The sequence below is a fragment of the Zalophus californianus genome, chromosome 1, assembly GCF_009762305.2.
Source record: "Zalophus californianus isolate mZalCal1 chromosome 1, mZalCal1.pri.v2, whole genome shotgun sequence".
In the NCBI taxonomy this organism is placed as follows: domain Eukaryota; kingdom Metazoa; phylum Chordata; class Mammalia; order Carnivora; family Otariidae; genus Zalophus; species Zalophus californianus.
Genome location: NC_045595.1, coordinates 198,909,735 through 198,926,348, shown reverse-complemented (window position 1 = coordinate 198,926,348; position 16,614 = coordinate 198,909,735). Strand labels below are relative to the sequence as shown.

At 35.3% G+C, this 16,614-nt stretch overlaps 1 long non-coding RNA gene across 1 annotated transcript in view; it reads left to right on the top strand.

Annotated features, from left to right (window-relative positions):
- LOC113915787 overlaps positions 1-16,614 on the top strand; it is a 67,802-nt gene that overhangs the window by 33,797 nt on the left and 17,391 nt on the right. The window contains exon 2 of the long non-coding RNA XR_003517809.1: positions 14,804-14,926. This is a non-coding gene — a long non-coding RNA (uncharacterized LOC113915787). The remainder of the gene's footprint in view (positions 1-14,803; positions 14,927-16,614) is intronic.

The window sequence follows — 16,614 nt, the reverse complement described above, 5'->3', positions numbered from 1 at the left end:
AGATATTCTCAGCAGGTCCTAAAGTTTACTTTCCCTAGGGATATCTTTACTTAGTCATAGAAAGCTAATGGGGAGGAGAACAAAGACTTTGCCTTTTCTCCCACCAAGAATGGATCATTATACTGTGCAAGCCTTTTGGTAAGAGTTTAGCTTTCCTTTTAGTTTTTCCATAGGCAGAGAGTATGCAGGCCACAACAAGAGTAGTACTTGCTCTTCTTGTAATAGTTATCTCTCATTGCAAATGAATACATTTTTAATACTGTTTATACCTTTTCTTTCATATCACTTTATTTAAACCTTTCATTTGGAGAAGGTTCTTTAATAATAGGACTAATAATTCCACAGATAAAACTGATAAGAGAGCATTTTGTCAGTTTCAATAAAATAAATATTTTGTTTCTATCTGTCCTCCTAGAATTGTAGACATCTCTCTCTTCTAGGACTTCATCCCATAAAGTATCCCCTTATGAATTCAAATGTTCCCTTATTATTGACTTTTTCCCTTGGCATATATAGATTTTTCCTTTCACATTAGTGGAGAAAACAGTAATCTCGTACTCTGCTCCGCATCCAGCTACCTCTCTGCACTTTTTCTTCTAACAGCCAAGAATAACAAACCTACAATCTGTGCTCACAATTTCCTTCTCCTTTCTTCCCGTTGAATTCTCCATGTGTTGTAACTTGACTTTCATACCAATAATTTCTCTAAATCTGCCTTAATTATCTCCTTAGGAACCCCCTTTTTGTCAATCCAAGTTGTTATCTAACTTGGTCTCTTGGGCATTTAATGATATTGACTCTTTTGCAATCCATTTCTTAGTTCCTTTGACTCTAATCACACTTATTTCCATTCTGTTTCTCTAATCCTTTCTGCCCCTTCTCTTTTCAGGCACTGCTATCTGTCTCTAAGGCTTGAAAATTGCCATCCCATAGAATCTGTTTTTACATTTACCTCTCCTCAATTTTCACACTCTCTAAACAGTTTCTTTCACATTAGTTGTTCGAGTTATCATCTGTATCACAATGACTTTAATAGTGAATTGACTATAAAATTTTTATTTTATAAGATACTCCAAATTATCCAAAGCCAAATTTATCCCCCTCCTATTGTCATTCACTCATACATTTGTTCAAGAATAAGTTATTGAACATCTTCTATATTTGAAGTATTATTTTAAGTGCTATGAAAAGAACCATGAGCAAAAAAATCAAAGTCCAAGTTCTAAAAGAAAAGGGACAGAAGGATTCCTGGGAGAATAGTGTCAGAAGGGGAAGACTATAGGATGCACAGATTTGAAAGGGAACAAACATTTGAAGTGTGATTTTGTTGAGGATAAACTCGAGATGTCAATTATACAGCAAAGTAGAGGAATCTTATAGGAAGTTAAATATCAGTTTGGAGTTCAGGAGAGAGATTTTAGTCATATATTAAATAAGATGGAACTCAGGAGTTAGGTAATAAGATTCATGATACTGAATAAGAGCATCAGTGAGGTGATTATAGATACGGAATATCAGAGGTCTATCTGAGTCTTTGGAAAAAACAATATTTGAATATTAGGGAGATGGAAAAAGAATAGCAAAAGTCAGTGAAAGGTAAGAGAACCATGACAGAATGGTTTCCTGGAAGCCACAATAAGGAGATGTTTGAAGAAGGAGGGGATGGGGCTTGATCCTGGAAATCCAATAAATATTTTGAGGAAGGTAAATGCTGAGCATTTCTATTTGTACCGGTGTCTGAATTATATCTACTTTCACATTAGTTCCAGTGAAATCTGGAGATGCTACCTTTTGGGGAAGGTTAAAGAAAAAGTGGAAGAAAACAAAGCTACCTAAAAGTATTTTTAGGCTAACAATTGATGTACACAAAGAACAAGGTAACTTTAAATGTTACCATGGACTTCATTCAAATAGAGGTTTTTCTTTTTAGAAGGAAATATGTGAATAAGGAAAAAAACTAGCTATGAACTTCTAGTAAACTTGGTTTTAAGGTTAAACTAAAAAAGCCATTATTTTTAAAAGGGAGACAAACATCACCCCATCATGGCAGAATATTTTAGTTGATTCCACATTTACTATCATCAACATGGAAGGGAGATTTGTAATTATTACTTGTTGTTTGTCTATTAGATCATTATGCTTTCTGTAATTCAATATTTGGTGTTGAGATGAAGCAAGTACTGATAAGTATAGAGAATACCACTATTGCTGTCTTAGTAGACTCACAGGCTCACCTTCCGTACAGGAGCAGAAAATTCCTAAAACCATCTGTTTTGCATAATTGAATTGGAATATTTCTTTCTGGTTTGTCTCTTACTTTCTAAAGAAAGACATGCAGATAAATCTCAGGACTGAAGTGACTTTTCTATGAATTATTGCAAGTAGTCCTTGGTAACTGAAGGTAGAGACTTTTCATCTTCCAACAGATGATGCCTTTAACAGAATTATTTTGTAAAATAGAGACACAAGATTAAAAAATATAGTTAGAAATTTGTTAGGCTTTGATTGTCATTTGATGATTTAGAGTTTCAGAGACAGTCTCATGACTTCCTTAATATCCATAACACTGTCTCTTGATAACTACTCTTCTTTTAACCAGATTTTCATACATCCTTCCTATAACCTGTGTTTTAAGATGGAATATGAGTGCCAGAACTGAGCTAAGTGGCATAATACAATTTGTAGCCACCGGTCTTCATCAAAGCTCAGCAAATGAGACTGGAGAAGACATTCTAGAATAACATGTTCCTTCTTTGTACCTTTTGAGGAGGAGTAGGGTAGAAATGTGAATCTTACTGTGATTATTTTGCCTCTTGGAAGGAAGCTAGCCTTAAGACAAGGTTCACTGTGGAAGGCAGAGTAGACTAATTAAAAAATCATGCTTCCTGATGATGTAGAAAAACACCAAAATCAAACAAACCTGAGCCTTTGGACTCCCCTGAGAGGTAAACCCATAATTCCACTTTATTGTTTAAACGAATTTGGGTTACATTTTCCATTATTTCAAAATTAAAGAGTCCTAAATATTATATAGAGCATTCTTATAGGTTGCCACAAGACTGTTGCTTTCTATAGGCAGTTGCTTCTATGGTGTATTTGGCTTAACCAGGAAGAACACCCTTTACCAAAAAGATCCTTTTTGTTTGTTTGTCTGAGGAAAGTACAAAAACTCCATGAAGGCATTAAATATTTTAATGACTTCTATGGTGAAAACTGAGCAATCCTGAGAAAGTGAGGACAATGGACTGGCATGTTTTGGTGGGTAACATGTGTAATTTAAAAAAAACTTTGGTTTCACAAAATTTTGTACAGGTTTGGTCAATGGGGAGCTGGGCAATGGCTGGGAAAGATTGTTGTTGGGGCATTCATGGAAGTTTGGATGAGAAAGATGTGTGGGTCCCAACTAAACCAGATTGTGTTTATCTCAAAAACGTCCATAAGCTAATATGTAATGTTTACAAATAAAGCAGATAGGTGGAAAAACAAAACAGAATTTAACAATATAAAGTACTTGTACTAAAGTAAATGTTTTGAATGTTCATACTCTTAGATCATAAAATTTTTTAAGGTAAATTCATATTTTTACATCAGTAAAACAGAACATATTCTAACTTTTAGCAACATTAAAAAAATGAATGGAAGCAGGCTATAATATGAGAAATCACCCAAATATCCTTTGCCTACCTTATTTAAAAGCACTCATTATGGGCGCCTGGGTGGCTCAGTTGGTTAAGCGACTGCCTTCGGCTCAGGTCATGATCCTGGAGTCCCAGGATCGAGTCCCGCATCGGGCTCCCTGCTCAGCAGGGAGTCTGCTTCTCCCTCTGACCCTCTTCCCTCTCGTGCTCTCTCTCTCTCTCTATCTCATTCTCTCTCTCAAATAAATAAATAAAATCTTTAAAAAAAAATAAAAGCACTCATTATTAGTTACAATTATGAATTCTAGGAATACTATTATGAATTTCCAGTGGAGACTGTGTCAGACTTGGAAATTTGCTCTTTGTGTTATTTGAGTATATTATAGGGTAAAACCAGACTAGTGAACTTTTGTCTCCATGAAAGTGTGTTGTTTACAACTTGACCATGCCCTGCCTATTAACTGCTTCCCTATTTCAACCAATAAATTTTCATAGCATCCACCAACCTAAATGAACATTTGAACTTCATGACAGGTGTAGGTTGCAAGTTTGTTACAAATTAGGATAAACATTAAATTACCTATGACAACAGGATTTGAGTGTGATTAATTTTTCAACTTTATATGAAAAACAGTCTTCAGAAGTTCTCTTTGAATTTGTTTATTTGTCATATTTGTGCTCGGAAAAAAATAATCATACCAATACAGTAATTTTCCTTTTATTAAATATAGTGAGGAAATAAATATATAGTAGACGAAACCAAAATTTTTAAATCCGACTTTTCCGGCACAACACATTTATGTGTGTGTGTGTGTGTGTGTGTGTGTGTGTGTGTGTGTGTGTGTGTGTGTGTGTGTGTCTGCTTTGTTTAATACATGTTTAATGCTAAAGAAGGTGCTCAAATTTTTTTAAAATGAATTTTTATGTAAAATGCTAGGTGTCTTTAAGTAACATTAATTTTTCTCTTTGACTTTGTTACGTCTATTGTGATTATTTCTATGCAATGATTAAAAATTAACATAAAATAAAACCAGATCCAGCATACCAGTATTTCCTAAGTTAGTGAAAATATGAATCACTTAAAAATGACTCACAGTTATACATTTTTGCAAAATAAATATGTTCTAGGAAATTTCAAGTGATTTTTTTAAGTAAGATTTCCATACTTAATTAATCAAAATATACTCCACGCCAAAATGTTAAATTATGGTATCGTATTTTGTCAAATCGGGATCCATCTAAAGTAGTGATAAGCAAACTTTTTCTGCAAAGAGAAAAATAAAAATTATTCTAGCTTTGTGATTCATAAGGTCTCTGTTGCAACTGAACTCCGCTATACTAGCCCTGAAAGCAGTAATGGTTAAGATATAAATAAATGAGATTGTTGTATTCCATCAAAGCTTTATCTACAAAAACAGGCTCTGGGCTGGATTTGGTTCACAGGCCACTGTTTTGTTGACCTCTGATCTAGACATATAAAATATATAGTTTCCTGATTCTTAATTGGACAAATGTATTCAGTATGCCTTTAGTACAACATACGTATTATTATATATACTAATAATCCACAGATATGTGTAAATATAATCTAATTTTTCTTAAAAAGTAAAAGCAATATTGCAAAGGTTAATCAGAATGACCTCATTATAAAAAAAAAAGAATGACCCCATTATCATCAAAAGTTAAGCATGCTATTTATTTAGGACTAAACATACAAAGAAAGGAAAAAAAATATTCTAGTTGATTTATGAAATCCGTCTTTATAATAATGTTTCACATTTTTGTCAGAATTCTATTTCTAATAAATTTTCATGTGGCATTTCATTTGATATTTTGAACAATTCTAGGATAGCTTATGTTAACATAATAAATGTTAACACAGCAAATGTGAATATATTTTAGGTTTCATTTAAAAAAGTCTTGTCTATTCATGTGATCATCATGAAGTTTTAACTTCAGTATTTAATCAATATTATTATTAACGTCAACTTGTATAAAAACTTCTATAATAGAAATATACTTAAAGCGTGCAATACTTTGTTATCTTCTGTATCACATTTGCCTTCAAAACTGATAACATTAAAAGGAGTGTTCCAACAGCTTGGAATATGTTGCTCCATTGTTACAATAAGAAAAAGCATAATGAACTGAAAACTAGTAACTTTTCTTGGATTTATCAGAGAACTACGATTGCAGGCCAAAACACCACCCTCTAATGTGAAGAGACAGCACACCTGAGGGTCAAAGCCCAGGTCTGCTTATCTGGGGCAGATGCTGCTCAAGCCGTGACCTGGTAGGAACACTTGAATGGGAATTTTTATAAATTGTTGGAAACTGACTATATATTAGCATGAGAGTGAGAAATTCCCATAGGCCACCATCTTGGGGGGTGGTTACTTCTAGAGACCTTGCCAAATCCTAATGGTGAAGAGTCAAGAAATATTGCACGTGGCTCTGGCCAAGAGAGAGGAGAAGAATGGTTGGAAACACACCAAGAACATTGTTCCATAACAAAGGACTACTCTCCACAGATAAAGATTTCACCAGAGTCCTATCTCACCTATGGGAAGGCACTTGCCTGATTCTAGCCCCCTCTAGGCTTCCTGTTTCACCTAAGCAAGGAAAAAAAAGTCAATAAACGCTTGTGAAAGCCACTGTTGAAGGATATGGGCCATGACACGTAAGCATAAGACTATAGAATACCTCCCCTCCTTCACCTCCTGTCCTGGAAGCAACAGGGCTCCAGGTTAATGCCAGTGGATTACAGATGAAAAGGCTGCAAGACAAAAACTCTAGCTAAGAAAGAGCCAAATGGAAGACAGTAGACGAATTTGAAGCTTCTGGCATTTACACCTGTGGCAAATATTAATTAAGCAGAACTCCAAACCAGATTAGAATAAACCATTAACTAAAGGCCTCAAACACACAATACCTCATGTCCAGATGTCAACAAAAGAATTACAAAGTATGCTAAAAGGCTAGAAAAACAAAGTCAGAAAAGACAAGGCAATCATCAGAAACATACAGATATAAAACAGATGTTAAAGTTATCAGACAGGGAATTTAAAATAGCTATGATTAACACATTATGGACACTACGGTAAGAAATTAACACCATGGAAGAACAGATGGGTAATGTGAGCAAACAGATGAACACGCTAAGAAAGAATGAAGAGGAAATGTTAGAAATCAAAAACCCTGCAACTGATATAATAGTGTCTTTGATCATCTTCTCAACTGACTGGACATAGCTGAGGAAAGAAATCAGTGAGCTGGAATATATGACCATAGAGACATCCCAAACTGAAATGCAGAGAGAAAAAGGAGTAAGAAAGATTGACAGAAAGACAGGCAAAAAGAAAGACAGAAAGAACATAGAAAAAAAAAAAAGAAAGAAAAAACAAAGAAAGAGCCAAAAAGACAATCTCTCAGAGACATGGGACAATAACAAAAGATGTCATTCGAATACCAAAAAAGGAAGAAATAGAATGGAACAGGAGAAATATTTAAAGTAAAATAGCCAAGTATTTTCCAAAATTAATGATATGTACTAAACAATAGATTCAGGAAGCTCAGTACATATTGAGCAGGCTGAAGACTGAAAAATCTACCTGACATGATGTATTTAAACTGCAGAAAATTAAGACAAAGATAAAATCTTGAAAGAAGCCAAGGGGGAATAACATCTTATTTATAGAGGAAAAAGGACTTCTCATCAGAAAACACATTAAAAGAGAGTGGAATGAAAATTTTAATGTAGTTAAAGAAAAAAGGTACCAGCCCAGAACTTTTTATCCAGCAAAATCACACTTCAGAAGTAAAGAAGAAATAAAGACTTTCTCAGAAAAATAAAAAACTTCAGGAATTCATAGTCAACAGACCTGCCCTAAAGGAAATGTCAAAAGAAAATTCCTCAAGGAAGATGAAAAGCATATAGGTTAGATACTCAAATCTATATAAAGAAAGGATGAATGTTAGAAAATGAATACACAAAAGTAAAATAAATATTTTATTTTTTCTTATCCTTATCTTCACTTCTAATACAAATCTCCAATAAAAGAAATCAGGGTTCCTTAGATTAATGGCTAATGGTAGCACTGGAGCAGGAAATACACAAGGTCAGCCTACAGTATTTTGTAGTTCTAGAAAGTATGAGAGTACTACACACACACACACACACACACACACACACACACACACACACACACACCCTCCCACAATGATTTGAGCATATTAAAAACACCAACTGAAAAATTCCCAATCACCAAAGCTAGAAAATTTGAACAATAAAATAAAAGGTAGTATTGGATTATGAGCCAAAGTATAAAATAAATATCCACAAGCCCATAATTTTATAAATAAATAACCAAATAAATGGGAGAGAAGAGATGAATCTCTCATGCTGAAGAATTTCAGATAATTTATGTATTTACACTGGCTTTATGGACATACAGCATAATCCCCCCTTAAGTGTGAGCTGCACATAGTGACTTCCTTCCTAAAGGGAAAGAATGAGAAAAATAACTTTAAAATGGATGCACCTAACTAGAATCACCTTGGCCAGGTGATCAAGAGCAATGTCAACACTGACAACTTACGTTAATAGCATGTACCGTTGGGGCGCCTGGGTGACTCAGTTGGTTAAGCATCTGCTTTCAGCTCAGGTCATGATCCCGGGGTCCTGGGATAGAGCCCTACATCAGGCGTCTCTGCTCAGCGGGGAGCCCTCTTCTCCCCCTGCTCATGCTCTCTCTCTCTCTCAAATAAATAAAATCTTAAAAAAATAGTATGTACCCTTGATGTGATGTAATGAAAATATCACTTTACCTTTGTGGTCTTCCTCTAAGAAACTCATAACCAGTCTAATGATGAAAAAAGTATCAAATTCCAATAAAGAGGCATCCTACAACATACCTGACCGGTACTCCTCAATACTGTCAAGATCATCTATGTGGAATATAAGGAATAGTGCAGAAGACAATAAGTGTGTGGGGTGGTATAAACTGAGTGGGAAGAAATCGGCGAGGGAGACAAACCATATGAGACTCTTGACTCCGGGAAACAAACTGGGGGTTGCAGAAAGGGAGGTGGGTAGGGGGTTGGGGTAACTGGGCTATGGGCATTAAAGACAGCACTCGATAGGATGAGCACTGGGTGTTATACTCAACTGATGAATCGTTGAACATTATATAAAAAAACTAATGATGTACTATACCTTGGCTAATTGAATTTAAATAAAAAATAAAAACTGGAAAAATTAAGAAATTAAAAAAAAACTGTCAAGATCATCAAAAATAAAGGAAGTCTGAAAAACTGTCCTAACCAATAGGATCCTAAAGAGACATGACAGCTGAATGTAATGCGGTGTCCATGATGGGATCCTGGAACAGATTAAGGACAGTAAATAAAAGCTAAGGGACAATGAAAAAAGTATACATTTTAGTTAATAATGATGTTAATATTGGTTGATTAATTTTAAGAAGCATACCATACTAATGTAAGATATTGATAATAGGAAATCTGGGTGTGGGGTTACCAGAACTCTCTATACAATCTTCATATTTTTTCTGTAAATCTAAAACAGCTCTAAGAAGTAAAATATACTATAAAAATTAAAGTATTAAATTATGTTCTTCATCATTAACTAAGATCTAACACTTTAAAATGTGAAGACAATTAACATTCATAAATGACTATTCAGCGTCATTTTCTTTCCATTGCTTATGTGCCTGCCATTTGCGCCAATCATTGATGCTCAGTTTAACATTTCCCTCTTCAACATGCCTTATCTCCTAACTGAAATAAAATGAGTCCCCAAATTTAAAGCTGCCACGAAAAATGCTAGTTAATGATATTGACAAGTGCCCTCAGTATGCTAATAACCTTCTCTTATATATCACTCAGTTTCTCAAAACACATCCTAAGGATTTTTATTATTAGACATAAATTCTTATACTACTCTCTGAACTATGTGAATGTATGTAATGTTTATTTCTGTACTTAAAAGTGAGGTGGAGTACTGTTTTGGTGTCTGCCCGTTAAACCTCCTGGTCATACAAAAGTAGATTTTTTAGTTTTTCTATAAAAATCAAACCAGTGGTAGTGAGAAACGGCTCTGTTTAATACAGAAACAAATGGTTTTCAGTGATTCTCCTTGTGTCTGACAATACTAGTGGATATTTTGATGGGTCTAATGAAACAAAGATTAAATTCCTTACATTTGGAGATGGTGGGGCAGAAAAGAGGAAAGAGAGACCTTTACATTCTCACTAAATTCTCATTTTTGAGGAAACATAACGGAGTTGTTCTCTCATTGTTTTAGTTGTCGATGGTAAATGTGATAGTGTTGTTGGTCATGAGGGTAAGGATCATGATAATATTGCTGTTACTGCTATTTTGGGGGCAATGTGGTGGTGGCGGCGGTGGTGATAATGGCGGTATTCATCCGTTTGGTGATTGTGTGGTCGTTTTTGGTGGATATTCGTAGTGTTGTTGATACTGGAGTCGGTAGTGGTGGTGATATAATTAAAATACATACAACAAGACAAGCAAAATTCCTCCAAATTCTTGGAGCATGTAATCCAAAAATCTCTAAAGGATTGGCCTTTTAAGGTAAGCTATGTGGTTGCCAAAGTAGTTCTCAGAACAGGATTATTGGGCGTAACTCAATTGCAAACTTGGGCTCTGGAATTTCCTTAAAACCCACGCATTGCTCTCAGGGACCTTGACAGATCTGACTATATATTACAAGGTTCATGCGTTCACATCTTTCCAAGGATTCCCCCAGTACCATTCTGGTCTGTTTACTACTCCAGTGCAAGACATTAGGTATTAAAAAAAATAAAGATTGCTGCAATTTCCTCCAAATGCATTTATAGTTACTTGTTTAGTCTTAGCCTGTGTATCTTGGAGGAAAGAGAGAGAGAAAACCAGGACGCTCAGATGGTTGTCGAAAATGGAATTCTTTTCAGTCTGAAGCGTTTCACCAGATGATCATTAACTTGCAGGTGTGCAGTACCACGGAATTCACAAACACTGGGTTAAACAAATATAAGGAAAACCATTTGGCAGTGTTAAAGCTTTTCTACAACTCATGGGGAGGTGGTAAGAGAAGGTCACTGTAAGACATGAGATTTATATGGGAAAATCAGTGGCAAAAGGAAGTATAAACAGTAACAATTGACAGCACCAAAATCCAGGACCTAAACTTGTGAAAATCAAAATGCCATTTAAGCACATAAATGCTTGGAGTCTTCTTCAAACGGTAAAATTACTTACTCTCATATATGGATAACCTTAGAACACTTTCAAGGATAGTTTTCTGCTTATGTATAGCATCTTATGATTTAAAATGAGTTAGAAATAATAGTCAGTTGGTTATAGCTGATTCTTTTACTGGTCGAGAATTTCTTTACCATCAAATAAAGTACATTTTGTACATTACACTATGTTTTCATTCATGGATCAGATATTTAGGAAATGCTGTGTGTCGCCACATCCCAGTCAGAAGGCTCTGACTTCTAATAGTTTTAATAAGCAGTGGCCAAGTTTTGGAGTCTGGAAGTTTCACATCCTAGATCCACCACTTATAAGCCATGCAGTCTTGAGAAGTTTGCTTGCTCATTCTGTGCCTCACTTTCTTTTTTTTTTTTAAGATTTTATTTATTTATTGAGAGAGAGAGAGAGAATGGTAGAGAGCATGAGAGAGAGGAAGGTCAGAGGGAGAAGCAGACCCCCTGCTGAGCAGGGAGCCCGATGCGGGACTCGATCCCGGGACTCCAGGATCATGACCTGAGCCGAAGGCAGTCGCTTAACCAACTGAGCCACCTAGGCGCCCCTGTGCCTCACTTTCTTAATCTGTAATATGAACCTATGGGGATCACACGATGTAACATAACTAAGGAAATGATGTAGAACATGATAGGCACTTTATGCCTATTCTTCACTAAAAAAAAAAGCAAAAGGAATTTTAAAATAAACTGCATTAAATTGCATATAAGTCATGGAAAATTTTAATCTAAAATTCAAGGCTGATAGTATTACCATCATGATAAATACATTTGTATGTCTTCTTCCTCATGTATTAGATATGGGCTGAATCCTTGCTTTTAACATGCACTTCTTCACCTCCAGTGATTTTTTGGCATCATTTAATGCAACCACATTGAAATGTTGATAAGCATTTGGGTCTCTGTAGAGATGATCCCTTCCCTTTTTTTCTAACATAAGCCTTACTCCCACTCATTTTTTGTTTGGCAAATCCTCATTCTGGAAGATCTATGTCTTGTTTGTTTCTTTATGACAACTTTGCTTTCCTAATTTTTATGATCACTGTCCTTTGTGCATAGACATTTTGAGACTTATTCCACTGAAATGCCACCGGTGTTTATATGCAAAATAAAGATAGTAATAATTTCTATCTCAAAGAGTAGTTGTCCAATTAAATGAGAAGAGTTTACAAACTGGTTAGCACAATGCTTTTACATAGTAAGTGCTTAATAAATATTAGCTGGTGGTATTTATGTGTCAATTTTTACACTCATGCTTGTATTATTGCTCATGCATGGCACATTTGTCACATCGTACAACCTCTACACATATTTGAAATAAGTGAAACTGAATATTAATGAAGTCAATAAACTATATCATGGGAAACATATTTTTTAAACATTAAAGTCTTTGAATGGATTACATGAATTTAAAAATGTAGTTTATTTGTATCAATGCAATATTTTATTTTACTTTTTTAAAGATTTTATTTATTTATTTCAGAGAGAGAAAGAGTGCACAAGCGGGGGAGACAGGCCGAGGGCGAGGGAGAAGCAGACTCCTCACTGAGCAGGGAGCCTGATGCTCCTTGATCCCAGTACCCTGAGAGCACAACCTGAGCTGAAGGCAGACACTTAACTGACTGAGACACCCAGGCACCCCTGTATTAACACAGTTTTTAAAAATCAAATGGCTATTTTACATGTTTTCTATTAGTATTATTGGCCCCAATATATTTCCATGAATTTAATAGGTAGAAATTTTGTAGTTTTTTTTAAGATTTTACTTATTTATGTGACACAAAGAGAGAGAGAGAGAGAGAGAGCATAAGCAGGGGGGAGGGGCACAGGGAGAGGGAGGAACAGGCTACCTGCAGAGCAGGGAGTCTGACTTGGGGTTCCATCCCAGGACCCTGGGATCATGACCTAGTCACCCAGGTGCTCTGAAATTTTGTAGATTTAAAATAAAACTCTTTTTGCTAAGAGATTTACAGTATCTTCTCAAAATAAGCTTTAGGCGGGATTTGGATGAACATCTACTTCTATCTCAAAACCTTGAAATGCTAGAAAAATGATATTCAGTAATAGTGCTAAAACAAGAAACTGTGTCATGAACAAAGAAGGAATATAAGAAGTTTCTGGAATATAGAAAGCAGTTGGAAAAAAGAGCGAAGAAACTAACCCCTTAAAGCCCTTCTAGGAAACAGTTCCTGGTAAGGTAAGAGCAGATGGAGAGAAACATAAGCTCTCAAAGATGCTGGCAATGTAAAGGTCCTAGAACCATTCTCAGAGACAGCAATCAAGCTTGAGCCTTCCTACTAGTTCAGTCTGGCCCCTTCACCGTCACCACACCCCCTCAGTAGAATTTGCTGATTATTATAAAGGTTAAAAGTATGTCTTCTCCTTAACCTAGGCTGATTACTATCTTCTGTGAAAGTGTCCCACATACCACCATAAACACACATACACCATAAACACACATAATTTTGAAAACATATTATAATATAAAAGATATATCTTAATATAAAATATATATCCAATAGATTTCAAAGTCTTGGGCAAATTAGATCAGAGCCCCTTTGAGATCACAGATTTACATTACTATTCGAAGTCTGCCATATTAAATAATCTATAGCTTCTACCATCACTTATTAAATAAGGACAGTCAAATTATGATATTCCACTAGGTCTTTGTTTGTTTTTAATGAATGAAATATAAAATATGTCGGGTGCCTGGGTGGCTCAGTTGGTTAAGCGACTGCCTTCAGCTCAGGTCATGATCCTGGAGTCCCGTATCAGGCTCCCTCCTCAGCTCCCTACTTCTCCCTCGGACCCTCCCCCCTCTCATGTGCTCTCTCTCTCTCTCTCTCATTCTCTCTCTCAAATAAATAAATAAAATCTTTTAAAAAAAGGAAATATAAAATATGTCATGAAAACAATTTCTTTTTAATTTTAAACTATGAGCAAGTTAACATTATTGGAATTTCCATCCACTCTGAGAATTTCATGTTAATGATTATGCTGAAAATTATAACTTTGTGTGAGTTGGGATATTAACATATACCTGGGATACCCTCTAAAATGCATTAACATTGTATGGAAAGGCAAAACACTTTAAACAATCTAATCTAATGGTAAAGGATGGATGAAATTAAATAATAGTTCCAATCTACAATGAGGTATTACTCATCCAGTCTAAAAGGTCTTATAGCTTGGTGGATTTTTAAATGCTATGAAGTCTTTAGCATAACAGGAAGAAGAGAATAAGCCTCAGGCCCTAGATTATCTGTTTTATTGTTGGAACAGGACTTTTTTGGATGGGTAAGGTATGGCTTAGACTATAATAGTCTGAATCACTTGTCTGGCCCACCCCTCCTCCATTATCCCCACCCACCGTTTACAGTCGTTCATTAGCAGAGCATATTTGTTTTACAAGTGAACAAAAGAGAGACTTGTTTTTTGTTATTATTGTGTTTATGTGGGACAACAGATAGCATAGGAGAATGGGAAAAATTAGAGCTCATGAAATAATTGAGGAGGAGATGCTGCTTAACCGTAAAATATAGTTTTTTGGTTGTCCAAGTGGCAGAGTCTTTGGAGGAAGGGCATCTTCTTTCTTTGTGTAGAATCTAGCAACAGTGTGAGAGAGAAGATGTTTGTGCTGTATTTATAGAAATTGGTAGTGACATCTATAACAGTTTCATGGCAAAAAGGATATTGAGCTGGAGAGAAAGAGGGAAGAATAGGTAGACATTTGATGGTCGTGGTAGTTGTATCAGTCAGGATTGGCAAGATTATGCTGAAATAACAACAACAAAAAAACCACTCCCGATGTCAGTATGTTAACACAGTGAATGTATTCCTTGTAAATCCTAAATATTCATTCTGTTTTGACAGAGTGATTCTCCTCATCAGTTATTCAAGACCCCAGGAAGATGGAAGCTTCATTTTGACATAAGCTCTGGAGAACTGGGGAAGGAGGCAGCTTGAGGAACAGCACACAGGCTCATTGCTACTTCCGTATGTAGTAACATGTTACTTCTGCTCTTATTTCACTGGCCAAATCAAATCAAATGGCCACAGGTACCTTCTCTGGGGACAAAACATTACAATCTTTTCATATGCCTAAAAGACAAAAATATGGACATTTGACAAATATAAATTGTTGCTTCCAGTTTTTCCTAGTAGCTAAGTGTCTGGGTTTGGGATACAGGCCAGACCCTCATTTGGATCTCCTATATAAATGGGGATGCTCTTTGATAATTTATGTTTTCTGTGTTTAGATTAGTGACTCTTTTGTTAACATAATCTGGTAACACAAAGAAGTATGTAATCAACATTAGCAAAGCCTAAGACTTTTGCATTTCATTTGCTTTTGAGATTTTGTTTGAATAAAGAGTACTATAGAAAAAATAGAACTAGCCTAATTAGAGAATATTTTCAGGAATGAAGATATTTACATTATTTACATGAAAAATATTGATGCAAATCATTGCATATAGCATAATTCTATTTTTGTAGCAATATTGTCTTAGTCAAGATCGCACTAGAAAACAGATGACATATTTGTCTTGAATGAGGAAGAGGAGGTGAGAGAGACAAAGATTTATCTTGAATCCAAGATAGCCAGATCTTAAACCAACCATTTATTTTATTCACATTAGCAGAATGCTTGACCAAGGACTGAGATCCAAAATATTAGGTGTGAAGTGATTAAAGGGAATGTCATTCATGAAAAGTTCTCTTAAAAGTGATCATTATCACTAAACATTTGGAAAGGGACTTATGACTGCATCTCACTTTTTGAAGCTGGAAATACAACTACTGAAAAACATAGACCTAGCCACTACATCTAATATAACACATTCACAAAGTATTCTGGAGGCAGAACATATATTATTTAACTTTACAAGGTACTTATTTAAAGCCTCAAAATTGCTCCAAGGAAGGAGGTCTGTGAAGCAAATCAGTTTTTCAGTCTTTAAATTTCCCTTTTTCTGTTCATTTCCATAGCTGAGTGAAGAGGAAGGTATATTGACAATGGAATGTCCATTTCCTGGGCATGATCTTGAAGAAACCTAAATCAGTCCTATAAGTAACTGGCTACCTGCATTGAAACAATCTGAAAAACAGTCCAAATTTCCCCTATTGTATCTTACCACAGGTCAGAGATACATTGAATGTTGACGTGTTTGGAGCACTCAACAATCCCTTGATGTAAATATAAATGTAATAATGTCCTATGTCACAGTTATTGTGACACAGTATTGAATATATCTTGATTTTGTTGTTGTTGCTTTTGTTGTTCTTGTTCTGTGAATGCTGTTTCAGACTCTGTACTTCCTTGGAAGTAAGAGGGTTTAGGTTCATTTGACCTATTATCCTGACTATGACTTGTGTTTGTATCAGGAGATTTTCCAATACGTAATTATTGTGGAAAAATTTTGAAACAGCAAGACTTTCTGGGAACTAATTGGCTGTTACCACAATTTCTATATTTTCATAACCAGTGTCTGGGTATTTTGATATTATTATTTGGATGGAAAATGATGCAAAGAATATTAAATGCTTCTTTCTTTTGCTTCAATTACTGCCAGATATTAAGCAATGGTTAGATGTACTTCCTTAGAGAAAAAAATAAAAATCACAGTGTTCAAGTCATCTTTACCACAAAAGGAAGGATATTAGCTCCTTTACACTCTTAAGCA